Raw genomic sequence first — 17830 nt, 5'->3', positions numbered from 1 at the left:
TGTAACAGGGTAGTGATTTTTAGGAAAAACTAATATTAAGAACAGGAAATACCTTGGAATTATCCAAAACCTTCTGAATTTGAGGAGGGATGAGGTCAAGTGGTGTGAAGATGTAAGGCAAAAACATTCTAGGAGCATAGACAGGCTTATGCTAATACATATCTCAAACTGTAGTAATCAGAAACCATGATGCTACAGTTGGCATAAGTAAGTAAAGACAATTTAGTCTCCTTTTCTAGATGTTGTTCTCCTTGGCTAATGATATTTTTAAGGAGAAAGTACAATGAATTTATAAGAATTTTGTAAGAATTTTGGTCAGAATTCATTGAAGAATCTTCAGACTGCCTCTCTCTATACTTGAGAAAGGGCAAACACATGAAAACACAACAACAGATCACGGATGTGTGAACCACAGAGGTCTTCCAATTTCTTCTCATCGAAAGTGTTCAGCCTTGGACGTGGAGAAGTGGCTCAGAGATTAAGAGCACTTGCTGCTCTTGCAGAGGATTCCATTCAGCTCACTGAATCCACATGGCTTCTCACAGTTATCCATAAATCCAGTTTCAGGAACTCAGATACCCTTTTGTGACCTTCTTAGGCACCAAGCATGCCTGAGATATCCCTACATATATGGGGAAAAAAACACTCACATAAAATAAATCAGTACTCCCAGAGCTCCTAGGGACTAAACCACCAACAAATGAAAGGACCCATGGCTCCAGCTGCATTTGTGGCAGAGGATGGCCTTATCTGGCATCAATGGGAGGGTAGGCCTTTGGTCCTGTGAAGGCTTAATGACCCAGCATAGAGGAATGCTAGGGCAGTGAGGTGGGAGTGAATGGGTGGGGGTGGAGCAACCTCATAGAAGCAGGAGGAATGGGATGGGATGGGATGGGGAATATGTGGAGGGGAAACCAGGAAGGGGGATAACATCTAAAATGTAAATAAATAAAATAACCAATCAGAAAGTTTAAAAATGAATAAATCTAAAAGTTTTAGAAAGTTCTCAACATGTCAGATCATTAACTTTGGGGTATCATTTCTGAACCCCAGTACATGCTCCCATCCGAGTACGAAGGCATCGTTCTGTTGCTCATAGCTGACATTTGTTAAGTCCTGAGTGTGCTTCAGGATACTCTCCATGTGCTTCATTAAGCTGTCCCCTATAGAGTATGACTCTTACCAGTCTTTATTGATGATTGTGAGCCACAATGAGGGTAAACAGTTTGCCTAAGTTTATGCAACCAGAGAAAATAAAAGAAACATCAGGCTTGAAAGCAGGTTTCCAACTACACAGCTCTGCCTGTAATCCTGCCCCCTGGGTCTAATGTTCTCAACAGAATTTATTGTCCTTCTCATCTCTACTTTAGGAAAGCTGGTGATGCTGTACTTTGTCCAGATTTCTATGTGTACTTAACCATAGAGTTAAATGCTTCCACTTCTCCATTTCTGCTGTTCCTTGTGTCCCAAGCCTCTGGGTGCTCACTTCCACTGAATACCAGTCTCTAGCTTACTTCTGAAAGATAGTTTTTTCAAATTAAGAGTACAACACTGCCTATTGTAATAACTTTCTTTTTTCTCATCCTGCTATTTGTCTCTTAATTACATTTCTGCATAAACAAAAGAATTCTTATTACTTGCCTTTTGATCTGTTTATCAAAAATTATTGATTTTTTTTTCTTGTTGCATTTCTCGTTCATGACTTTTATCTGAGAAAATACTTTGTCTGAACATCCACTAAGTGTTCACCAATGTTTTCTACTCTTTTGGTTGTTTTTGTTTTTCTACGTTTCATTTTTATAATTCATCTGAAATTCATTTAGATGTAAATGAGAGAAAAATAGTGCTCCTCACAAAGTCAGAACAATTCCTGAATGGCCCATAGCTCCTCCATTGTTTTATGATGTACTATTTGTCAAATACCAAGTATCTAAATATACTAGAATTTATTCCAAGGTTACAAGTTCTATTGATCTGTCTGTAAATATTTATAACAAAGGATTCAGAATTGCTTTAGTGGTATAATCAATTTTAATATCTAGTAGGGGGAAAATCCTCCTCTCATCTTCCAATTTCTCTTCTCTGTATTCTACCAGACTGGAGATGAATTTTAGAATTATTTTGTCAAATCTCTATAAAAGAAAAATTAATAGACAGAGGAGATCCCAATTGCCTGACATTTTAAACTTGCAAATTTGGCCAAATTGATGCTAAATGTTCCTTATAAAATGTACTTAGAACTCCCCAGTCTAATGCTTTCTTTCTTCGTCAGTTTTAAACATAGGCAGAACAGTGAATACTTACATTTCCTGAACCAAAAACCGAGAGATAAGCAACCTGCTATGGGCCTTCTGATCTCGACTTTTCTACTATGATGTGTCATGTCTGTGGCTTATGAATATCAAGCTTTTTAAAAGTTTGTGGCTTTTACTCATTAAAATACCTTTCTCTGTGTGCTCAATTGGTCTTTAATGATCTCTTGGTCATTATTGTTGAGCTATGACCTATAGAGGGAATATGAGCACCAGATAAATTTGGTTTAAGTATGAATTGTGGTTCTACTAGCTGCAGCTTCACTGTTCACAGATTACACACACACACACACACACACACACACATACACTTATTCATATACACATACACACATACATATAAATACACACATATAAACACACACACACACACCTAAAAATAACCTAAAATGTATGACTAAAAGACATTGGGAACCTCACTTGTGTAACTTTTAGAGCAATGATTTAGTATTGACTAATAACTTTATAGATCACAACATCTGCAAATAATTAAAACTGACCACATTTTATAAATATTGCTTTAAAGCTACATATTGGCTTGAGAAAGATACAGACCAACAAATAAACAAATGGCATTCAGAAGTATCTTGTGTTTTTACTTATAAATAAACTTCATTATTCCCATTCTCAAACATCATATTATCACTGTGGTCATTGCCATCATCATCATCATCATCATCATCTTGCAGCTAGCCCAACTGTCCACTGCCTATAGATTATTTTTTTATATTTCTGTTGTAAATATAATCTTTTACTTACATGTTTGAATGATATTGGTAGTTTTCAAAGATTATATTGAGTCTACTCTCTTTGCAAAAACTAATTTCCATAAAAATCTTACCTTTCTAGTTTCTCCAGAACCAAGCAGAATCACTCCAGAACCACCTGGAAGCCTCCTCCCCGGCTCTAGCTCTCATGGTACCAGAAGATGTTAGGCAGCCTGCCAAAGGAGAAAGACAATCAGTGGTCCTACCCAAATGTAAGGTGTTCCAACCACAAATTACCAAGGCAGAACGACCTCAAGTGCACAGTAGCAGCATTTATATTTTGGGTTTTATTGTATTTGTCAGTTAATCCTGCTCAAATTACCTGGTGGGCAGTGTATTCCTCACTACCTGCCCTGATGTCCGAATGAAAGAAAGACAAACACACACACTCACACACACGAAGCACCTATCCTTATATATTTTAATATGCTTTAAACAGCTCAGTGTCTGGACCCCTCACAACCTTCCACGTGGTTAATACCTCCCCTCTGATATTCTTAAGTTACAGCTTACTAAAATCTATATTTTATCTTTGTTGCCCAAGACCCAGTGGCGGGGAGGGGTGGGGTGCTGGGGCTGCTCTTCCCATGTTCTGGCATGATTGGCATGCTCTCGCTTCTGCATCTCTCAGGCCTGGGCCTTTCTCCTTTCCAGACATGATGGTTCTCTCTCCTTCTTCTTCCTTCGGCCCCCTTGTCCACAAATCCTAGTATTATCTCTGTCTCCATGCCTAGTCATTGGCTCCTGACAACTTTAATTACCAATCAAAACCAACTCGGTGAAGATCCTTAGAGTCTTAGGTGTGGATTCTTGTACAATTTTTGGAACCCAATTAACATAATATAGGCATTAGACCAAATCCAATAGCCATGTAACTGTTTTTAAGACCTGTTCAATAGATGAGAATTTGTCTGATACTTCAGGTCTTGGACCCCCATTGGAGACCCCACTAATGCCCCTCTACTAAACCAGTTTCAGTTCTAATTCATTCTAGATGCTTATTCCTGTGCCCATAAATAAATAAAGCTCTTACTCGTCATCACAGAAGGTTCTTTCTGTATTACATGGAAACCATTACAAAAAACAACAGCTCGTTAAAGGTCACTGAGAGGAAGACCCAGTCTTCCCAAAGGAAACGCCTGGTAAGTTAGTCAATACCAAGTGGGCATCCCTAAACAAAATAGGTATGGGGCAAAACAAAGAGGACTCAGAACACTGAGAATACATATATATGTGTCCATATATGGTCATATGTGTGACAATAGGACTTAAAGAACTCATGGATTTGAGAGGGAGTGAGGCACATGGAGGTACCAGAGGGAAGAAAGGGAGCAGTAGAAATGATATGAATATAGTACTCATATACAAAATTCTTTAAAAATAACTATTTCCATGAATAATTTTAAATCCTACTTGTAATTTCTGTCCTAAAAGTCTTACTTATTTTTCCTAGGTTTTTACCTTAACTACTGAGTAGAAGCACTTTTAGAATAAACAACTTTACTTTTTCTTGAATAAAGGGTTAATTTCTAAAGCTTTGTCGTTAAATATAATGCAGGCTCATGATTGTCTGATTGAGAAATGTTCTCTAAGAACTGCAATGTAATGGGTGTTGAATACAATCAAAGCCTGCTTAATATTTCATGAGATAATTATTTTCACTTGCTTAATCCAATTAATAAATTTCTTGATATTAATTTACTATTATAGTCTAATATTAAATCTTGCATTTTGATTATATTTTAGTTATATAGGGATTAAACTTGCTCATGGCTTATTCTTAAAATTGTTTTTTTATGTAAATGAGATTAGTTAGATAAAGCCACATAGAAATAGCTACTTGGTTTGCACATATGAAATATGCATTTATATATTATTCTACTTCTGCTGGTATTGTCCAGTTTTTCTCTCTGAAATTAATTATTTTAACATTTTTACATATTTTTAATTTCCTAAATCTTTGAAAACCATTCTACATACAGAATTTAAACCTATAATTTGAAATATGCACTTCTATACTAAAATTTCAATTTTTAATAAAAATTTTAATCTTCCTAAGGATTCTCATGAGAAATTTTGATAATTAACATTTTTTGATTATTACTCATGAAAATTATAATCTTTACCTTATCTTTACTGCATTAGATGTAGTATGATTTTGCTAAATTTTCTCTATACAATTAGTGTTCTCATATTAAGTTTTCATTTTGTTTTTATTAATTAGGTTTCTTGGGTGGTTTCTACTTTTTCTTGTTGTTGTTGTTGTTATTTATTTTCATATAAGCACATTTATTTGAGGCAAGAGTTTTAAGAACTGTTTTGAGGATGATTGAGGAATAAAACAGCAAAAACATGAGTGTATCTGGGAAAACAAAAGTCCATGAACAAGCCAACCAGACTCAGGAGGCTAAAGACAGTATTCTGAGTCACTGCTGGTAGGTGGGCTTCTTTGAAAGAACAAAGAAGGGATGCAGGATAGTGCTCAGTGCTATGAAGGGGAACATGAACTGGCCTTTGCCATGATAATAAGCAGGGATTGGTATGAATAAAGTTAAATTAAAATATTCTAGTAACTGTTACAACTAAAATACAACTTCAAAAGTGAACAAAAAGGGGAGAAAGTTTTCACAGAAAAGATTTAGAGATTTAGTGGGACTTTCCAGGAAGGAATTAAAAATTGCAACAAAGACATGAGCAAAAACTGAACAACTCAAGATTTTATGGTTCTGATAAAGACACAGCTTATGTGAAAATGAGATCTTCATGTTGACAAGTGTGAGAGCACTTGTGATGATGTGCAGACAGGATATTTGAAGATGCTCCTGCCTCGACAGTCTAGAAAAAGTTTTCTTCTTTGGGGCCCTAATGTATGAGAGGCCAGCATTAAATTGCCTAACTTCATTCAGTAGAAAATTGTTGGCCATTGAAGAAAAATAAATAGAAAATTTCCAGGAGAAATTTATGGGGAAATATTGAAAGAGAAATCTTTGGGGGAAAGATTGAAAATATGGGAAAAAATAAAAGAATTTACTGATTTATTGTTTCAAGATGCACATACAAAGATAGGAGCGAATCAGGCTTGAGCTTGAGAAATTAGACTGGAAATTAGGCAGGTCAAAATTAAGTACATGTGTAGGTGCTATTTAAGAAAACAGTTGGGGAAGTTTAATATTAAAGTAATTTGTTATTAACTTGTTACAGTCATTTGGAAAACGTTTGGACAACCTTAAATAAATACCTCAGAACCTAGTCTTTAATTTAGACTATTTCCTAAAATACTACATGTAAGTCTCTTGATATGAAAACACGGTTGTTTTGTGCTCCCCTAAGAACTGAAGGAAACTTAGAAAGTTTCTAGCATGTACTTTTCAAAGCCTGTTTCAACTTAAAAATCACTGTGTGTGTAGCTGTGTGTGTGTGTGTGTGTGTGTGTGTGTGTGTGTGTGTGAGTGTGTGTGTGTGTGTGTACACTTCATGTCTGAACAGTATTTCCCCTTTCCCCCATAGGTATCTCACCCAGAACTCTGTATTCCTTGGAGTACTTCTTTGGGGGAACTTCTCAAGCCTTTCTTGTTACTGTCACAATTACCTTGTGAAGGGAATAGAGGCAGTACTCTCTCCTCCATGTTGCACCCCTTACAGAGTGGAACCAATCTTCCTGTATAGCATACTTCTCCCTAATCTGAGGCAGCAAATGACAAAGCAATAATCTATTTTCATCAGATTTCAAACACAACCATGGTCTAGAGAATGTGTGCTTAATTTAATCTGTGGAAAGCCACTGGCAGGTAATATCGTGGTCCCATTGTCTTAACTCAGAAGACCTGGCAGGCTCAGTGTGTGAGAAGACAGTGTGTGAGAACCTATCAGTGTGTGAGAAGACAGTGGTCCATGAGTAGAAATAGAAAGATCTTTTTTTTATTATTATTCTTTGCACCAGGACTTTTTCCTGTGGTTTATGCTACTGAATTCATGTCCCTCCTTATCCTTTTGAACCTACATAAAGATTCTTTCTCAAGTATGCATTTATGAGACTTGAGTAGGATCTCAAGAGAAAATGTGATTCAACCCTATTCCAACCTAAAACTCTCTAGTATCTCTCTCTCTCACACACAAGTCCCAGTGGAATTAGATAGATAGTCAATAACTTGGTGGCATAATATATCTGCATGATCTGGAACACAGGTTTGACTATATCTGTAACATCAATGCACTATCTTAGCAAATGCTCATTGAATGCCTACTATGTACTGAGCAATAAGGATATGTCAGTTAGTAAGACAGACAATATTCCAGCCAGGAAATAAGTAAAAGTAAAAACTTAATGCACAGTATGATATTTAATAATGGGCTGTTTTTTAAAACATAAAGCAAGAAATAAGGACAAGAGTGGTGAAATAGGCAGGTCAATTTTAAACACTGTGGGAACGAATGTCTCATTGAGAAGGTATTGTTTGTCGAAAGGTCTTGAGTGGGTGAGAGAATGAATCATCAGCTATGAAGGAGGAGAGTGCGTTGGGTAAAGGAACATACTTCTACAAAGATTCTGAGGCAAGAAAATATCCAAAACTATGTTCAAAATGTTCAAAAACTAAAGGGCTGCATATGAGTAGATTGAACAATCAGGAAAACATTTGCCATGAGGTGTGTGAAGTGGGAACTGGTCCCTTGGAGTAGAGCACAGACTCTGCCTTTTACTATGAGTGATCTGCAAACCATTGCATGTTTTGAGGATGAAGACACACAATTTGACACATGCCTGAAGAGTTAGTATAAAGGAAGAATACTTTTAAGGTAAAATAATTAGATTTATTTATGCTGGAGAATATTTAGAATCTTCTTTGTGCAATAGAATATGTGGGAGGCAAAACTCAAGAGTTCTTGCTTTTCAAAGTACTTTGCAATCCCTGGAAGAAACAGGCTAAGCATCTGAAAGGCACAGAGCTCCGATTAAATATTACAATCCTAGATTCTTTGTAGAATTATGAAGGAGCGTATTGGGAATCTCAGAATGGTGTCAAAGAGAAGATATGTAAAGCAAAGTTTTAAAAAATGACAGACTATGGGCACCAAGCAATGCTCACAATTTCTCTGACACCCACTCCTTCAAAACCTTTCTTCATCCTTTGACCCTTGAATGTGGAATGAAACTAATGAATCTCTTTGATGAATCTGATTATGAGTAAACCAGTAAGAGGTTGAATGTAAAGGTGTATTATTTAAAAACAACTATAATCTCTCTGCATTCCCTCCATCTCTAAAGATGGCCATTTCTTGATCCACTCTGGAGACCCATGTGTGACAGAATTGAAGTTTGGTACATAGCAGAAACTCCAACCCTTCAGGAAACATCATCTTGTCAGATAGCCTTACTACAAGGAAAACTGAGAATCTCTTTTGAAGCTCTTGGACTCAAATATGAAACTGATTTTAAAATGGACTCAAAAGGAACCTTGGGGCAATTTTATTAAGAAAAGGCAAGCTATAAATCTTGGTAGCTGTTGGGAAGCTGGATCTGGATGGGAGAGAAAAAAAAGCCATGCCCTTTTTAGCTAAGGTTCATGAAAGCTAGCATGTTCAGCAATGGAGGTTGACAAATAGCCGCATGGCAAAAGGGAGAAGAGAAATCTAGAGAAAGCCCACAGGGTCCGAAAAAGCACGCTTAGGTTTCTGGCTAGTGTCTGCAAAAGTCATAAAAGATGTTATGTTACTTGAATTAGAAGTTAGAAATCAGGAAGGTTTACCACTGCTGTATCAGGCTCAGCAAGCAACTGCATTGGGAAAAGGACTTCTAGAAAAAAAAAAAACTCATTACCTCATTAAAGGGGTAATTATTCCTCCTATCTCTTTAGCATATTATCAGGTAAATCCACTTTCTAGAGGGCTGAACTTTTGATCAGATAATTGACAGGCACAGCAGTATAAACTCTTAAGGAAGGAAATAATAGTATGAATATTTTAATCTTTGGAGCAGATCAGGGTATCCTACCTCTACCCAGGAGTATAGATAGAAACCAAATTACATGGTTTTTACAATAGTAGCTTTCTCTTATTGGGCGTCAAGAGAGTGTTGATAGCACCACCATTCTCAAATTTTAGGTCCAAAGGGCAGGCAGTTGTATTTGCATTTTTAAAGCTACTTGAGAAAGAAGAGGTAGGTTCCAAAGAAAATCATGAGAAGGGCATCATCCAAACCCCTTTCTAATCACTGTCACACTCCTCCTTAAGAGTTAAAACATAGTTGATGAGCTGAATTTGGGACACAGAAAGATTTAGCATCTCCATCCTTGTTAACTTTAGGGCTTTGGAGCTCAATAAAGAGACCCAAATCCATATATTTAGACTGTAGCAGGACAACCTGACTATCAAATAACAATAAACAAGACAGCAATTGAATGTAGAAGGTCTAAAGACTAGTATAGTCACTGCTATGTTTATCATAGATAATACCCATTTCTACCATGAAAATCCAGAGATTTAATTCCAAAGCTGTTCATCACAAAATATGATTGTGCTTGGGTGGGAGTTAAAAGGCATTCCTTCAGCCCAGGCAACTGTATAACAGATAGACAATCAGACTAGAAACTAGAGGACCCAAACACTTCAGGAATTTCTTTCCTCCAGACATTGTATACCCAAGGACATTTTCAGGTTTTGAGTAGGGATGAGAATAGAGTGGCTTATTTTTAAGTATCTGCCCTAAAACTTCCCACATTTCTGTTTCCTGTTTTCATCAGCCAGAATGCATGCTCAGGGAGATGTTGGAACATGGTTAAGAGGCTAAGCAATTCTCAGATTCATGACCCTGAGAAAACACAAATAATCATAGAGCTTTCCTATATTAAGATGCTAAGTAGAAGTATAATTTGTTACTCAGCACTAGATAACTATACAATATAGTAATGAATAGGCTAGAACTGTAAGAAAACAGGGAGAATATAATGCAAGAATTGACAAGATATATTTGCATATTTAAATGTGAGAAACCTTAGCCTAGTCATTAGTTCAACTCAATTACAAGGAACAAATGTATTTGGAGTGTACAATACATCTCATGCACTGTGGCCAATGAGTTACAAAGTCTGCCAGAGCTCTCAATAGGTGACCCTCTATCTCTGTTCAGTGAAGTATCTTACAAGCATCTACCATAAAAGCAGAGAGTGGTAAATTCTGGGCAGAGAGATAACGTTTGCACCATAGATTTTTTTTTCCTTTCAGAGACAAACTAAGTCTCTCTTTTTGGAAATTTAAGGAACTGTATTTATTTCCACACCACTTAAAGAATAACAGCTGAAGTGTCAAGGAATATAGATCAAATCTTACCTAGCATGTGTGAAGCTGTGGATTCAATTCCCAGCATCATAAAACACCACACGCACACTACCACCACCACCACCAACAACAACAATAGTATCACAATCATTCATTAGTCTGTATTAACCACCATCCACTGCAAAGAGACATTTTGTAAAGCAAGTCTGAGGATAGCACTAGTCTATGACTAAAATTATAAATACTTAGGAGGTAGTCTGACAATCTATCTAGCTAGGGAAACACAAGTAGCAGATTTACCTTTAGAGTCTGTGGTCCCTTAAGTCATGGAACTTCAACTAGGTCCATGGTACAAGGCATTAACTTCTTCCTACAGTTTGGGCCTCAGACACAGTCGCAAATCATTCAGTTAGTCTCATAACATTTAAGTCACTATTGTAACAGTAAGTACCTCTTGACTGGTAAGTTGACATGCATGATCCCATCCTGGGCAACCATTGCTGCCCATTGTCTCTGAACTACCTTCATATTATACTCTAGCACTATGAAGGCTATCTAGGATATCAGGTCCAGCACAGCTGTTCTATGCATATTCCTCTGCAATCAAGTTTATGGTACCTTTAGCCACAGAGTCTTATAATCCAGTTGTGATGGGCAATTAGGGTCAATAGTTATGATCTGTGTGCTTTTTCATGGCCAACAACTCCTAGAAAGCTATTCTACTTTGAACAATAAAATAGTTATCTATAACTCACAAGTTCCAGAATCTGCTTTATCTTCCCATGAATATACACTATTTCAAGTCTTTCTTGAGTTATGTTTTTAGTTACCTTAGAAGGCAGTAGAAATTCACATAACTTCTTTATGCATTTTCAGTTTTGGTTAACCCCCCATATGAACCACATCTCTCCCATACACTACCATCATCCTAATTTATACCTTGTTACTTCCACTGTTTCCCCCTGTATTTTTTGTAGCCCATGTGTTCTATTGTCTTTATGTCTCCTTCCTCCTATGTTGTTTCCAGGTCACTACAGTGTTTTCAAGTTAACAAATATACCTAAAAGTTTGGTTTTTGTGTTATCTCACTCAGCATAATATTTTCTAGTTCCATCTGATATCCCTGCGATTTTACTTTTTATTTTTACAGTGTAATGAAATTTCATTGCGTATATGTACATATTTTATGGTCCATTCATCACTTGATATACAGCTATGTTGATTCAGTTTCCTAGAAGTCCTGGATACAGAAACAATGAAGAGAGATTAACAAGCAGCTCTGTAGTAGGACATTGGATAATACTCAGGAGTGGTGTAGACGGGCCATATGGTGTTTTTAACCTCCTTGGAAACTTCACACTGATATTCAAGATGGCTGTGTTAATTTATATGTTCATCAGCAGTATATCAAAACCCACTTCTGTCTATATCCACACTAGCATATGTTGTCATTTATATTTTTGATGATAGCCATTCTGACTGAAGCATGGAGGAAGCCAAAAGTAGTTTTAATCTGGAATACCATGATAGCTAAGGCTTTTGAACATCTTTTAAAGTACTTATTACTCATTTATATTTCTTTTGTTACTCATCTATATTTCTTATATTTCTTTGTTCATTTTTAAGTTGTTTGTGTATGTGTGTTCTAGACATTAATCGTCTGTCAGTTTTTTTATCTTTCCTTTCTCCTATCCTGTGGTCTACCTCTTCACTTAATTGACACTTTAGGCTCTCAAGTGTCTATCCCTCTCACACCCAAACAACTTGAATGATTTCAAATGTATTGAAAGGTTTCCCCATTACAATCTTTTAGACTCTCTCTCTCTCCCTCCCTCCCTCCTTTGCTTTCTCTCTTCACCCTCTTCTCTTCCTCTTCCTATCTCTGTTTCAGTCTCTCTGCACTCTGTATCTATGTGTCTGGAGTATATAATTTACCTTTTCATAACCTAATTTCTAAAGAAACTTGTCTTTCTTGTCAAAGACCCATGTGATTGAACTATACTGTATGAGACCAGTATATAAACAGAGCTTTATGTATTAAACATGAACAACATGAAGATAATTTACCAAGAAGATAACTTAATATGATACAATAGTAAAAAAAATAACACTCAAAGCAAAAGGTCTTATCCCCTTTAGAAACAGAACTTAACTCAAGAAATAAGTTAATACATTGGCTTTGTGCATGGATCAATTTTATTCCCAATATCCTTCTATTTTACATACTTTTGCTACATTTCATTCATTCACATGACCTTAAAACCAGTACACAACTTTAATCACTAGTTTAATCTAACAACTTGACACTGTGTTTATATGTAGTACAAGTTTTTATAAAGCTAAATACACACATTGATAAGATCAATAGGATGGGGAAATCGATGGAGATTTTGTATCCATAACTTTCCCAGGGTCTTATATCACAGATAAAATTCATTCTAATAGTAATCACCAACTTATAGAGACCTTTTAGCCTACTAAATATGTGTACTAAGAAACCAGAATCCTTTCCAGATTTTGCAAGAAAATGAAAAGACCACTCCTGAGTCAAGAGACCCACCAATAGGTCTGGGGTATCTAAAAGCAACATTAATGCAACATGTTGGTAGATAAACTGCCCAAGACTATACTCTGGCAAGCTGTCTGCTGAGGAAAGTTCTTTTGGTCCAGGGATGACAGCCAGTTACTCTCTAAAGTACACCATCATTATTCATGTTCAGCATTTCCTATAATTTGCCAGAGACAAGTTATTGCCAAATTATTCCACTTACTAGTTACTAAGTACTTCAGATAGCCACCTGTACTAATGTTCTATTGCTGTATGTAATCGATTCCCACAAATCTGACAATTTGAAATAACACCATTTATTAACACTAGTTCTTCAGGTAAGAAGTACACATGAATTTATGTGAGTTCTATTGGCTCAAGAAGTTACATGTAAATTGCAGTATCAGCCTGACTCAGCTCTCACCAACAAGGCAGGGATTTCTGATGACCTCATTAAGGTTTTTGTTCCTCATGTTTTGGGACAACACTTCCTATTTGTTCACTGACTGCCTGAAAGGAGCTGTTCCCAGCTTCTATAGTGCATATTCTGGTTCTGGCACATGACCCTCTTACAACCTGGTAGCTTACCTCTTCAATGCCAGCCATGAACCTTAGGGGAGATGTCTCTGAGCTCTATCTCTGTCTTTTTCTATCTTCTGTCTCTGCCTCTCTGTCTCTCTGTATGCCTTTCTGTGTTTCTCTATCTCTCTTTGTGTCTCTCTCTGGCTCTGGCCCTGTCTCTCTCTCCCCCTCTCTCCTTCTCTCCCCATGAGGAGTGCTCTATAAAAAAATCTCCATACACTCTTAAGCAAAAAAACATAATCAGGGAGGCATTTGGCTATCATATTTGGAGGGTAGCCAGTACGCATAGGAAATCAAGTATCAGAGGCACATACAGCAGTGAGAGAGAGTCTTGAAGAATGCCCTAGAATTCTCTTACCTCCCTCCACTACAGGGTTTGCTTCGATTATTTGCCTGACCAGCTTTGAAGAATCTTCCAAACAATTCATGCCTAGCTGGATTCTGCTTCCCAACTGCTTTCTAACCAGCTCTGCTCGGCAGGCTGGCAAAACACAGGCATGTGTAACATTAACTTGGCATGTATTTTGAGGAAACTTTAATTGTGATTTCAAATGGTACAGAACATTCTGGGGAAAGACAAAAGAAGAAAATTGAAAGTCATTTCATACCCATTATCATAGCTCTGATTGGGAAGGGGGGAAAGAGCAAGTGTTAGTGAGGCTCTGCAGAAGTTGGAGTCCTCAGTTACTGCGGGTGGGTGATGAAAAGTGCTTCTGCCATTGTGGAAAAGGAAGCAGTTTGGCAACTGTTCACAAAGTGCAAAGTGGAATTATTATATTATCCAGCTACATCTTGGATTAAGAAAACAGGTACTTAAACAATTCCTATCTTCACCACAGGACTGTGTACAGTAGCCAAACAATGAGAACATCTACAATATTCAACAGTCGAATCTGTCAGTTCAGTTTGAACAGTTGAAAGGATAAACAAATTGCAACATAGACACACACACACACACACACACACACACACACACTCGCTGCAATGTAAGTACTTGTTCAAAATTAGGTAAATGATCTACCAGTTCAATCCTCAAAATCATGTTAAGTGAATGAAGACCTTCACACATGACCACGTATTGCATGACACCATTTATAAGAAATAGCTAATATAGTCAGACCCACAGAATCAGAAAGTGGACCAGTAGTTTATAGGAGCTAAGGGAAACAGGTAGGGTGGATGTGTAGGTTAGCGGTTTTTGTCAACATCATACTAGCTAAGATCAACTGGAGAAAGAGGGAATCTCAATTCAGAAAATGTATCAGACTGGCCTGTAGGCAAAGTCTGGAAGCATTTTTATGATGAATGATTCAGCCCACTGTGAGTGATGCCATCCCTAGGCAATGGTGTTGAGTAACATAAGAAAGCAGTCTCTCTCTCTCTCTGAAAACCACAGGGGAACAAGCCAGTAAGCAGTGTCCTTTCATAGTGTCTGCCTCTGTTCCTGCTTCCAAGTTCTTGTCTTGAGTTCCTGCCTTGGATTTCCCTCATGACACTGTTATCTGAAGAATAAAGCAAACCCTTCTTCCTCCTAGTTGCTTTTGATCATGATGTCTTTATCAAAGCAATAGAAAGCAAAATATGACAGTGGACATCTGCTTAATGGATTGAAGATTTCTCTCTGAGTTGTTGAAAATATTTTGAAACTGGTTTTCTCATGATTAACTCACAGAGTTGCAAACATGCTAAATGGCATTGAATTATTGGCTTGGAAATTATTTGTTTTTAATTAGATGACTTTCACCTCAACTGAAAAACAAAAGCCACAATTAAAAACAAAAAATCCATTGAAGGGAAAACATGCCAGTGAAGAGCTCATTACAATTTAGACCATTAATTTGAAAAGGACTCCAACAACACTGCTGCCTACATAGAAATAGTACCAAGGTTACTTTAGAAGACTGTACACCAGGATTGTTTTTTTGTTTTTTTTGTTTGTTTGTTTGTTTGTTTTTTTCTGATGCTCAGAAATGTACATTGGTCATGATTGAGCAGCAGTGAGCAAAGGCACTGTTTTTCTTCTGGGATGTGTAGTTCTAATTGAGCTGAAAACAGAGCGGAGCCACATAAGGATCTGCCAGGTAGGTGAGGGCAATGAGAAGGTAATATGTTAGCTAGTGCATTTTCTTTTCTGTGATGAACAGTAAGAGAAAATCTGGTAGGCACTTAGGCCTATAGTGGGACAGCCAATACAAGTAGCAAAATTTTATGACTCTTCGTCCTAACGTAAACATGATTCAGTACATGCGAAGTCCAAGAAGAGCCAAGATTAAGTGAAGCATAAAAGAGCCACTGTGCATCTAAAAACTACATTCAAAAGTAGAGTAAAAATGGAAATAAAGAGAAATTGAAATCAGAAAAGAGAAAGAGAGAGAGAGAGAGGCACCTGAGCCCACATGTGACATTTCTTTTGCCCATATGACAAGGTCTACCATCTCCAATAGTGATATGCAAATGCAGATGGTCTGTACTAACTAAAATTTACATTTCTATTTGATAGTGAAAATGAGAACATGTTGATAAGATGCACTGTGTGTTGACACCTTTACTCTGTTTTTATATACTAAATATGGACTTCCCTGAATTAGTTGAAGAATGAATATCTCAAAGCATGAGCCTGGAAATGCCATTTCTCTACTGGCATTCCAATTTGGCAATGCAACATTTGTGGCTAACAATAAAGTTCGAAGACAACCGTGCTGAAGTATACTAAAAACTGCATCCTGCTCAACACAGGCCTGAGGCCCCTTTATAGCCACCTCAGAACATTGTGAGGTGAAGAACAGGGAAGGCATCCTAGTGTCAGAGGGCAGGACCTTAACCAAGCCCTCCCAAACCTGCAGCAGCTCAAAATGCCTCTGCCATACACATTGTGTTTCCTTGTGTTAGGTGAAATGGTCTTTTACTTGCCATACACTTTACAGAAAAACAAGTAGAAAAGGTGAAAACAAGCACAAGGAAAATCTTCACTCTCATAAAGTTAATTATAATGATAAGACAAATATAGAAATCATGAGATTTAAAATCAATGACTCTTGAGTTTCAACTGGCTACTAGGTAATTTAATCAGCTGAGAATAAACGTAAAGCTGGAAGCATGCATACCTACACATACATGCATAAATATAGAATTTTCATATGAAAATTATAACTAAGAGACAGATAAAACTGGAAGAATCATGCATAACACATACATGCATAAACTATAGAGTTTTCATATAAAATTATAACTAAGAGACAGATAAAATTACTGTCATGTTCAGTATGTCTCTAAGGACTTGAACTTGACTAGAGGTGGCAAGGGAAGGAAAAAAAGATGGAAAGACAGTCAGACAGACAGACAGACAGACAAAATGGGATTGAGTGGACTGTTCTCTCTGCTGGAGAAATAGCAATATCCGGAAGCTCAGGATATTTATGGTATATACTTGAACCAAGAGGTGGGGTTATTGCAAACAGCTAAAGAAGGAAGCATAGTTTATGGTGTATCACTAGATCAAGGAGACAGGTTTAGCTAATCTCTGTAAAAGCACTCTCTCTAGAGAGCAGTCTTCTGGCCATAAATATCCATGGGAAGGTATCTACGGTGGATCGTTTCTTCACACACTGTTCACATCCACACATGAATGCAAAGGAATAGCTTTGCTATTCCCTTTTGAGGTTCACCCCAGGGAGAAGAATTTACCACTTTCCCATTGGCTTAAAGCTTGGATCCTTGATATGGCTCTGCCCATTTCAAAACCACATTTACTCAGGACCTCCCACTCACGGCTTTCTTTGCTGCCTACGAATCACAAATTGTAGAATATATTTTACATCATATATTTTACATATTTGGGAGCCAAATCAATCATCAAACCTGCAAGCGTGTGTTATCTAACTTCAGTTCAGCTCATGTCTGACCTGCTCTCAGGAATGGCTTATAAACTGAAGGATTGGCTTTTTATTTCTCATCCAAAAAAAGGGGGGGGGGGAGTATAATCAACTGATCCTGCCTTAGTTCTCCAACTTACTACACTGACTCTACAAACTTTCTGAGGCAGGCAGGGTAACAGAATAAGCCTGGGCATGCAGTGCACCTGATATAGCAAACTCTGGCCCAGCGTACCTGCTATATCATGGGCTGGTTCTGAACCTTAGTATTTGTTTGTGTATTTCTCAACTGAGTATCCATGTTTCTCAAGGCAGGAACTAGAGCCTGTGTATCTGGGTCTCCTGTGCAGTGTGAGCAAGTGCCTGGTTCTCAATGAGAGGCCATGAAACAGCAGCAGACAGTGTGCTGATGTCAGTGATGTGGGTCACAATGGCCATCATAATGGAAAGTGCAAACCCCTAGGACTCTTTCTACCA

General features: G+C 37.4%; 1 long non-coding RNA gene across 2 annotated transcripts in view; it reads right to left on the bottom strand.

Moving 5' to 3' along the window:
• The window catches only part of LOC147000642 (uncharacterized), a 133694-nt gene that overhangs the window by 27794 nt on the left and 88070 nt on the right, over positions 1-17830 (bottom strand). Inside the window, exons 4-5 of one of the 2 annotated variants that reach the window (XR_015045792.1) lie at positions 3154-3252; positions 499-622 (exon numbers count right to left, since the gene is read on the bottom strand). This is a non-coding gene — a long non-coding RNA (uncharacterized LOC147000642). Of the gene's footprint in view, positions 1-498; positions 623-3153; positions 3253-17830 lie in introns of those variants that run through there. The other variant, XR_015045793.1, reaches the window with a different exon arrangement.

The sequence above is a fragment of the Mus caroli genome, unplaced genomic scaffold, assembly GCF_978045245.1.
Source record: "Mus caroli unplaced genomic scaffold, Mus_caroli_1 scaffold_17, whole genome shotgun sequence".
NCBI lineage: Eukaryota > Metazoa > Chordata > Mammalia > Rodentia > Muridae > Mus > Mus caroli.
This window is presented reverse-complemented; position numbering and strand designations above follow the sequence as displayed.